Source organism: Loxodonta africana, chromosome X (genome assembly GCF_030014295.1).
Source record: "Loxodonta africana isolate mLoxAfr1 chromosome X, mLoxAfr1.hap2, whole genome shotgun sequence".
NCBI lineage: Eukaryota > Metazoa > Chordata > Mammalia > Proboscidea > Elephantidae > Loxodonta > Loxodonta africana.
The window spans coordinates 32,782,238-32,792,951 of NC_087369.1; the positions used below are offsets into that span (position 1 = coordinate 32,782,238).

The window sequence follows — 10,714 nt, forward strand, 5'->3', positions numbered from 1 at the left end:
TGAGACACCAAGTCAGTCCTTGTCTTGGACCAGTGGAACAGTGTGGGCTCCAGACAAATTCCAACCAGCGGTCTAGTCCAGCCTGGTCGTGCACTAGAGTCGTGGACTCGCCCACATTACCAAACTCTGAGTTCCACGTTCTTCGTCTGTGAACTGGGTTTAATTAGCCCTGTTTTGTAGAACTGGTGCATTCTGTGAAATGCATGTAAAGCACCTGGCAAAGTACCTTGCAAATATTGGGTCTTTAAATAATATCAGCTATTACTTTTTTTTTTCTTTTTTTTTAATTACTTTATTTTGACACCACATATTACTACCCTCCTGAGAATGTTTTGTTTTGTTTCCTCCAGGAGATGTCAGAGAATATACAGTGCTCTAGGGAAAAAAAAAGGAAATCAGAAAAAAATAATTGCTTAGAAAGACAAACTAAATTATATTTTATATTAAGTTCTTGCCGTTGAGTTGATTTTGGCTCAGTGCGACTCCATGTGTTAGAAAGTAGAACTGCACCCGTGGGGTTCTCTTGGTGGGAGTCTTTACACAGACATATTGCCTGGCCTTTCTTCCCAGGTGCCGCTGGGTGGGTTCGCACTTCCAACCTTGAGGTTAGTAGTGCAGGGCAAACCTTTTTGTGGTAGTATCTAACTTATCTAGTGCTGCTCTAAGAGAAATGGCACTAGTGGGTGGCTTTAACACACAAATATATTTTTTCACAGTTTAGGAGGCTACAAGTCTGATTCCAGGGCACCTGTTCTAGGGGAAGGCTTGCTCTCTCTGTTGGCTCTGGGGGAAGGTTCTTGTCTTTGTTCAGCTTCTGTTTCTTGGTTCCTTGGAGATCTCAGGTAGCGTGGTACCAATCTTCCCCTATCTGTGCTTACTTGCTTCAGTGTTTGCTCAATCTGCTCTTTAATATCTCCATAGAGACTGAGTTAATAAAACCCCGCCAAAAAATAAAAGAAAATAAAACCCCCGCAAAAACACTAAACGCTAAACCCACTGTCATTGATTAGATTCCCACCGTATAGGATGAAGGACACAGAAATGCCCCATAGGGTTTCCAAGGCTATAATCTTAATGGAGGAAGCGGACCACATCTCTTTGCAGTGGAGCCACTGGTGGGTTGATTTAAGACAACACTGTAACATTAACATAACAAAGAAATCCTATGCCCAGATGGGATTATATCCACAGGAATAGGGTTAGGAATCACAACAACTATTTGGGGAGGGGGGAATTCAATCCATATTAGGCAGTAGGATATTTAATGTGCGTGTGGAGCAGGCTGCCTCAGTTTAATGGAACACAAAACTCCTAGAATTATTGTTAAGGACCAACAACTCACCCTTCCAGCTGCACTTCCAGCTAAGTCACCCCAATTTTTGTTCACATCACCACGGCCAAGAGTCTAGTCTTCACCTGGGGTTTGCCAAATGACACTCAAGGTAACCTAATTCTAAAGTCCCTTCAATAGCATGGGCTCTGGCTCCCCCAGCTCAGCACAAAAGGCTTCTAACAGTGGCTTCCTGACACGAAGGAGTAGCTCCCTATTTCTCAGGAACTCCGTGGACACACTGTGCGACACATACCCAGTCAGTGCACGTGTTAAAGTGCATGGGGACAAGAACACAGAGCACCTTCCAGCCCTGACCCAGGAGGGAATTCCTCTCTGGTTTGTCCACAAACCCAGAGTAAATGGGAAGAACTGGTTTCCATTCCAGACTCAGCCTCTACACGCTGGGGCATCATGGGAGTGTCTGGCCCTGCTCACCCCCCACCACAGCCTCATCTGGACTCCCCCCACCTCACCCAACCCACTTTACCCACCCCCTACCCTTGTCCACCCCATGCAGCCTACTGTGAAAATCCACTCCCCAACACTATCCCTCAACCCCCACCATGAGAGATCAAAGTGTCCCAAGGGCCAAAACTGACCTCCCTCAGGGCATTTATACCAGAGGGATCCCTGAAGTGCACACTCCTTTTGTACTAGTCCTTAGGTCTTGAAGAGTATCTCTACCGCCTCCTTATTTCATAGCTGCTCTTAGACTTTAAAATCTATGCACAGGGGATGTGATGTCTTTGCCTAAAGGTCCCCAGTACTAGGGTGAAGCCTTCCAAAGAGCAGACGCTCAAGTACTCTTTGGGGAAAATAAGAACCAGTGAACAAGAGGTGGAAATCATCACAATTTATTTCCTACCATTTCTTCGAATAAGCTAAACGAATCCAGGCACATGTATATTTTACTTTTACCAAAAGGAATAAGGGAAACCAGGAGTTGAACCAACTTTTATATATTTCCACCTCTACCTTGTGAACCCAACTGTTCTTTGCAGACTCTCTAACATTTCCAAGGTTATCCCTATTCTGATGCCATGTTAACTGGCTCTAGATCACGAAAAAAAGATACAAGGATTTTCAATTTGTTTTACACAATACAAAACTCTTACTCCTAAATCAAGCAATAAAACAGCAATAAATGCACGAGGGTGATTTCAGATTCAAAATCTTAATAAACCTTCAATTAAAAAGAACAACATTTGAATAATACAAAAAAACGAGCTAAATCTACAAGTCACTCGAGTATAACAGGAACACAAGAAGACATACGTGTGCTCCCTCCAGCCCCACCTTGCCTCCACTAATTAGAAGGTTAACAGCCATTTTCAACAACAAAGTGAAGAATCTCCATCACACTTCACTAGGGGTGGGAGGAAAAGCTGGACTTCACCCTGAAAGGGGCCCTTGCCCTGGCATTAGGACCAGCCCAGGCCCATTCTCTGCCTGTGTCTCTCTCTTCTTCAATCTCCAAATTTCTTCATACATGGCTTGGAAGGCACCGGGGTCGGTAGCACTGATCTTGGCCAAAAACTCCAGGACTTCTTCTTGTTGGCTTCAGTGTGGGCTCTGGGACCCCACAGGAATTCGTAGCATGGAGGATCACTGTTGGGCACCTGCCGGTACTCCAGGTACTTTTCCTGCACCAAATCTTTGGTGATGAGCTTCCTGGGCTCCCCAAACATGAAGTGCCACTTCCCATCGTAGATCCCCAGCACATTCAGGAATGCCCACATCTCTTCCTCGGTGGCCCGGCTGCCATTCCTGTAGATCATGCCCAGGAGAGGCATCAGGAGCCCATTCTTGGGAAACCCCCTGCTACCAATAAAATTCTCTTCCTTGGTGATCTCCAATTTGCTGACAAGGGCATAGGATTCACCTTTGGAGTTGACTTCCTTCAGCTCAAGCCCAAAGACCACCTCCAGGTGCACAGAGGCTCTCCTCAGGATGTCAGGGAAGTGCTCCTTGTACCTTTTGTTGACGATCTTCATCATTTCTGCCTTCGTAATGGGCTCTTTCATTTTATACTTGTACAGCAGGAACTGCAACAACGTGCTCACCCTCCGGGTTACGGGGTCTCTTTGAGACCTCTCAGTGGGGGCTGGGGCCGCAGAGGAACTTGGACCTCCCTCATCTTGACCCTCGGCCCCTCCAGCAGCTCTTGTGCATGAAGCACCTGCAGCAGCAGTGGTGGTGGGTGGGATGCTCTGAGGCCCCTGGGGAATGCTAGCAGCAGGGGAGCTCGGGGGAGACCCCCCAAAAGGAGGAGAGGAAGAGGAAGGGGACCCTTCCTCCTCTGCTGCAATGGTCTGATCACCGTTGACACTGTGGGTATCACCTTGGGTCTGGCGACGTTTCTCACGGGCACGGAGCTTACTCTTGTGACCACGAAGCATGATGACTCTGGTCAAGGACAGCAGGCAGGAGTGTAAGGAGGAAAGGCGATGTGGGCCCACTGGAGGAGGGAGGCTGAGAGGTTGTGCACCCCTGCAGCAGAGTGATGCCTCCTTGGCTTTAACAAACACTGACTTTGTAGGATTCTTGGAGGGCACTGCTCTAGGACTCCGCAAGCCTCCTACTATCCTGCTCAGGACCCTGTAGAGGAAATTTGAGGAAGGTTTCGGTTGTAGATTGCCAGCCATGCTTGGGGCTTATGGGGGGTGACAGCAGGGCCTGGCACTAGGGAATATGTACTGGGTTATTTGGGGTTCTTCTAAGTTCACTTGTAGGGCCATCATTTCACCTGCTGGGAGGGCCAGGGCTCATCCCCTACGCTACTCTAACTTGACACCTCAAATCTTTCTGGGACTTACAAGCAGGAACTAAAGGTGCAGCTCAGCCACCACTCCTGGCAGGTTGTCTCAGTGACGACAGCATGGTGGGGCCCGTTCTGTCTGGGGTTCCTTGGAGGCCTCAGTCCTCCACCAGGTTCTCACCATGGCTGCCCCCTTTCACCATGTCCCTCACCTCCCTGAGATGCCCTGGGAGTTAGTGAGTGCAACTCACTACGTCACCATACCCAGGTCCTCCAGGTCCGAAAGCAGTGCTGGAGCTCTATGTTTCCCCCTCATTTCTCGGAGGAGTCTCCTCATCATAACTATGTATACTGACCTTGACTCCTACTAGGGACCAAGTCTCCTGCCTCTGCTGAATAAGCTTCTCCATTAGTCCAAGGGTTTCATGTCCCTGAGAGCATGTATCCCTAGGAACAAACCAGGGGCACCTCAGCCTGACACCTCTGACTATGGCTCCCCTGGGCCAACAGCAGTGGGAGGCTTTGCTGCATCCTCCTCTCTTCTTAGGTGAGAGAAGCAGAGCGGTTAATTCCCTGTTGCCTTCTAAAGGATTTTTACCTTGACTCCCACCAGTTTCTGGGATCCCTCTATCTCCTAAATGGGGGCTTAAACGAAGGCGCTCATCTCCCTCAGACACTGTAGGCAGAAGTCCAGAGTTACCTGAACTTGCCAGATATTTACTGGGATTCCAGGGCTAATGGCATTAGCAAATCCCACTGCAATCCTCCCCATTTTGGGTTGAGTGGTCCCAGTACCTCAATCATGTCTTCCCTTCACTCTGCACCATTCCTGGGACCCTACCCTCTGGTGTCATGAGGCCACATCCCGCAGACCAAAAACTACACCTTCCTGGGACCTCAGAGTTGGAAGTCAGAGTGACCCATATCCTTTGCAGGTTGTTTTGGGAATCCTAGGGCTGGCCAGGGCAGCGGCGGTCACCTGACCCCACAGTTCTCAATTGGTGATGCTTCATTCCTCACTCAGGTTTCTGATCTTGCTTCTGGGTAGGACCTGGGATTCCTCCCTCTAGTAACGTGAGTCCACCTGAAGCCAGCGGTGGGAATTCAGGCTCAGTGCAAGGCCCTCACCTCCCTAGAGGGAAGTCGGGGTGCTCCACATCTGGGTAACCGTGCCCGGGGGCTCCCAGAGCTGAGAGTAAGGTTCGGCTGTGGGTGGCCCCTCTTTTGCAGGGAGGCCTCCTTATTAGCACTAAGGGTCCTCGCCTCACCTCCACTTAGGCTCTAGGTTTCCTCTCTCCTGAGAACTGGGGTGCTTCCTTGGACAAAGGCCTACCCGTTCCCGAGACTCTCCAGGCTATTCGGCCTGGTGGACTTGTGGCTGGCAGTTGGTGGCGAGACTTGGTGGTACCTCCTCTGTTCTAGTTTAGGTGGTCCCCTTAGCTCACATTCAGGGTCCTCACCTGGACTCCTGACCAGTACTGAGACTCCAACCTCCTCCGATGATGAGCTGCACCCTCACATCAGGGGCGGCAACTTTCTGGCACTTCCTGTGCGCAAGACAGGACGCCAGGATACGTCATATCCGGCCAAGGCTGGATGGGGCCCTCTAAGAGTGAAGGCTGTTGGGGGGATTCTGAGGGTGACAGCAAGAGCGGGCCCCCTGAGACCCCACTGTGCAGACTTGATTGGTCTCTTTGTACTCAACTCAGGGTCCTCATCTTGATACCTATCAGAATCTGGGGATTCTGCCTATACAGACCTGAGTTACAGGTTGAGAACAAGATTCTCACCTCGCAGAGACCCTAGAGGGGGCAGTCAGGGCGTGCCTCACGCTACCCCTTCCTGGGGCCTCACAGGAGTGCCCTCTGGGTTAGTGCTCTGCGAAGACCCTCTTTTGGGGGTACGTCGCCCCTTTAGCACTCAGGGTCCCCACTGTACTCCAGTTAGGGAGAAGACTCCACTCTGTGCGTAACGGGGGCTGCCTCTTTGGACCAAGACCTTCCCTCCCTGACACCCTTAGTGCTGAAATGAGGGGGCACGTCAGGCTGATAACTCTGCCTTGTGCTTTCCCGGATCAAAACTGGGGCTGAGCCCTGTAAGGGTCTTTGTCTTGAGAGGGGTCCCCTCAAAACACACAGGATCTTCACTTTGACTCCTGATAGGGCCTAAGTCTATTCTTGCTCGAGAACCATGACTGCTCTCCCTTCCACCCCCCACTAGACCAAAGCCCTTACCACAAACAAACTCTACGGGAGGAAATAAAGGGGTGCCTCACACTGACAGTTTTGCCGGGACCTCCCAGAGCTGTGAACAGGGGTGGGACTCTGTGAGGAGCCCTTTGTTTTGAAGATCACTTCATAAGAAGAAGGATCCTTATCCTACCTCCTACTAGGGCCTAGGTGTCCCCCCTCTGCAGAACTAGGGCCATTTGAAGTGTACCAAGGACCTGAGACAATCTCTACATAGCCATTTCTGGGAAAGAAATGAGGGTAGTGCTTAGTCTGATAGCTCTGAGCTTTGCATCCCAACTAATACAGCAGCGGGGCAAGGGACTTTGTGGGGCCTCCTCAGTTCTAGGGTGGATGGATCCCTCATTCTCTCAGGGTCCTCACCTCAACACCCCATCAGTTCTGAGAATCTACCCTCTACTTCCTGAAGATCCTCTCTGTTCAAGGTCCACAGCTCATGGCACCATGATTTGGAATCCAGGTGATGCATATCTGTCCACAGCTCTTCAGGACTTTGAAGGAGTGACAGTAGAGATGAATGTCTATGGGACACCACTATTCTGTCTAGGTCCTTCCATCACCCTCATTCAGGTTCATCAGCTTGATATCTATCAGAGACTGAGACTCCTGCATCTACTGACTTGAGGTGCCCTTCTTAGGCCCAGGCTCTCAAGTCCCTGAGAACTCTAAAGGATAAGTGAGGGGATGGTCAGCCTGACAGCCCTCCCTGGGGTTTTTGAGGTTTGAGAGCAGGTGCCAGTTTATCTCTGGGTGATCCCTATATTCTGGGGTGTTCATCTTCCCAGTCCTCACTCATGGATGTCCTGATCTTGGTTCCTGTGTCTTGGACTAAAGGCTTCCCAGGAAATGTCACATTCCTCCACGTCTTGAGTCATTTGCCTCCTGGAAACACTGCAGAGAATGGGTCCCTGTCCGAGAGCGATGTGAGATGGGGACGCTGCAGCACAAGACAAGTGCCCAGGACAGCGCTCTCAGCAAAAACCAAACCCACTGCCGTCGAATTGATTCTGACTCATAGCAACCCTATAGGACAGAGCAGAACTGTCCCATAGCGTTTCTAAGGAGTGGCTGGTGGATTTGAACTGCCAACCTTTTGGTTAGCACCCAAGCTCAACCACTACCAGGGTTTCTCCCCTTGGGCAGTCTCCAAAATGCAATATTCTGTTGTCCAACATGCAAAAGCTGCTGTTTAATAGAGCTTTTCCAGTTTTCTCGTTATTTATAGCAGGAGGGCAAGTCTGTTACCAGTAACTTCCTTAAATCCAGAAGCCTGTTGCTACTAATTTAGTAAAAACTCACTGCAACCTACACAGCACTGAAACACTTTACACATTGGTTTCTTTCCGGGTTCTAGAAAGAACAGAATTTTGTGTTTGGGGAAAGGACCTTAAGAAGAACTGTTTGTATTAGCCTCAGGCCATCCTTCCAGTAACTGTAAATTCTATTTTGACAAATCTGCACAGATGACCCTTAAATCCTTGTCTTATCCATCCAGCACTGGGGTACTCAGAAGGTACAGAGAAGGTATGGAAAAAATAAGTCCCTGCTTCTTCGTCTTTCCTTCTTCTCTTTTTGTTTTTTTCCACCCTTTTGGGCCTATGAATATGTATCTGCCACTATACAACTTTTGCCACCTTTAAAAGTACATATTGTTTATTTCAACCATTTCATCATGTATCTCAAAGTATAATTATTACAAAAGGAATGCTGTTTTCTGTTCAGATGCATAAAACTTGTTCAAACCCTCCTGTAATTTTGAAAGGAATGTTTCATTTTTGTTTAATCTTATAAAACTTTAGTCACTGGCTCTATTTACCTGGATGACCAAGAAAGCAACCCCAGTATAGGGTCATTTTTTAGGCTTAGAAAAGAAACTGTGAGTGGTAGAGCTCGTGTTTTATATTCGTAATGTCAGTTTGCCTGCATCTTCTTTGGTATGGTTTATTCCCTAAACAGGCCGACACAGTTCTAGTACTGAATTTTAGAGAAGGAAAGGAAACTCTCTTGGTGCTCCCCGAAGGTCTAATCAGTCTCCAAGGCCTGCCTAAACTGGCCTCTGGGTACTTCTGTAAACTCATCTCCCAAACCTCTCCTCTTGTTCACTTCAGTCAATGATAATGGCTCCTGTGTGTTCCTTGGAGGCACAGAGCATGGTCCTATGGCAGGGTAGTTACCTTCCACAAACCTTCCAGAAATGCTCATTCCCTGGATATCCGTATAGCTTTCTTTCTCATCTCTTTCAGGCTTCTGTTGAAATATCAGTTCCCCATGGAAAGCTGCATGGCAATTCAGAATGAACTCAAATGGCTTCAAATGCTATTTGATTTGGCAAAAGAGAAGATAACGGTAATCTTCAAGTATTTAGTTTCCTGAATACATGGCATTAACAGGATGCAAACCATAACTAGCAATACACAAATACCAGAAGATAAACTAGATAACTTGGCTATTCTAAAAATTAAACACTTATGCTCATCGAAAGACTTCACCAAAAGAATAAAGAAAGAACCTACAGACTGGGAAAAAATTTTGACTATGACAAATCCAACAAAGGTCTAATGTCTAAAATCTACAGGAAAATCTAACACCTCTACCACAAATGACAAATAATACAATTAAAAGATGGGCAAAGGATATGAAGAGACACACTCCATCAAAGAAGACATTCAAGTGGCTAACAGATACATGAGGGTATGTTCGCCATCATTAGCGATCAGAGAAATGCAAATCAAAACTACAATTAGATATCATCTCACCCCAATAAGACTGGCATTAATCAAAAACACACAAAATAATACACGTTGCAGAGGCTGTGGAGAGACTGGAACACTTATACACTGCTGGTGGGAATGTCAAATGGTACAACCACTTTGCAAATCGATTTGGTGCTTCCTTAAAAACCTAGAAATAGAACTGCGCAGGATCCAGCAACCCCACTGCTTGGAATATATTCTAGAGAAGAGCCTTTACATGAGCAGATACATCCACACATATGTTTACAATAGTAAAAAGGTGGAAACAACCTAGATGCCCGTCAAGAGATGAATGGATAAACAAACAGTGCTACATACACACAATGGAGTATGACAGAACGATAAAGAACAAGGAATGGATAAACAAACTGTGGTAAATACACACAATGGAGTATGACAGAATGATAAAGAACAATGAACGGATAAACTGTGCTACATTCACACAATGGAGTATTACACAATGATAAAGAACAGCAATGAATCTGTGAAGCATCTCATAACATGGATGAATCTGGAGGGCATCATGCTGAGTGAAATAAGTCAGTCACAAAAGGACAAATATTGTATGAGTCCACTCCTGTACTGAAAAGGTTTACACACAAAAAGAAACAATCTTTGATGGTTACAAGGGAGGTGGGGGGGGGATGGAAAAATAGTAAATAGACAACAGATAAGTGGTAACTTTGGTGAGGGGTAAGACAGTACACAAAACTGGGGAAGCCAGCACAACTTGTCCAAGGCAAGCTCATAGAAGCACCATAGACACATCCAAAATCCCGGAGGGACCATATTACTGGGCTGGGGGCTGTGGGGACCATGCTTTCAGGAATATCTAGCTCAACTGGGATAACATAGGTTATAAAGAAAATGTTCTACAATCTACTTTGGTGAGTAGCATCTGGGGTCTTAAAAGCCTGTGAGTGGCCATCCAAGATACTCCACTGGTCTCACCCCTTCAGGAGCAAGGGAGAATGAAGAAAACTAAACATACAAGGGAAAGATTAGTCCAAAGGACTAATGGACCACCGCTACCATGGCCTCCACCACACTGAGTCTAGCACAAATAGATGGTGCCTGGCTACCACCACTGACTGCTCTGACAGAGAAAACATGAGAGGGTCCCGGACAGAGCTAGAGAAAAATGTAGAACAAAATTCTAACTCAAAAAGAAAGATCAGACTCTACTTGTGTAATGTTTGACATTAACCTATTGAGCAAAGCAAGCACTATGGCCAAGCCCAGAGTCAGTATGGGAAGAAACAAGGCTTGAACAACAGGGAGGGTAATCAGTGTGGCCATTTATGCACAGGTCAAAAAAATGCACCAGATAGATCTCATGATATTTGAGAATATTTACTGCAAAGCGAAAGTTGCTGATGAAGAAAGCAACATAAATTTCTGAAAGGATAGACAAATTCACAGGACCAAGAAGTTTCAGGAGCCAGAAGGGTTCCTGGACGCCTCTTCCTCTGAACTAAAAGGAGAGATGAAGTGGTGAGTATAAAAGGGGGATGTGGCTGCTAAGAGAAACTAAGGCATTTCACAACCTTACCAGTTACTGTTGATTGCAACTTGTGGTGTCCCCATGTGTGCCGAGAACAACTGTGCTCCACAGTGTTTC

General features: G+C 47.2%; 1 pseudogene; it reads right to left on the reverse strand.

Moving 5' to 3' along the window:
* Positions 1-2,725: 2,725 nt before the first annotated feature.
* Positions 2,726-3,732, reverse strand: LOC100673019 (melanoma-associated antigen B2-like; annotated as a pseudogene).
* Positions 3,733-10,714: the final 6,982 nt, after the last annotated feature.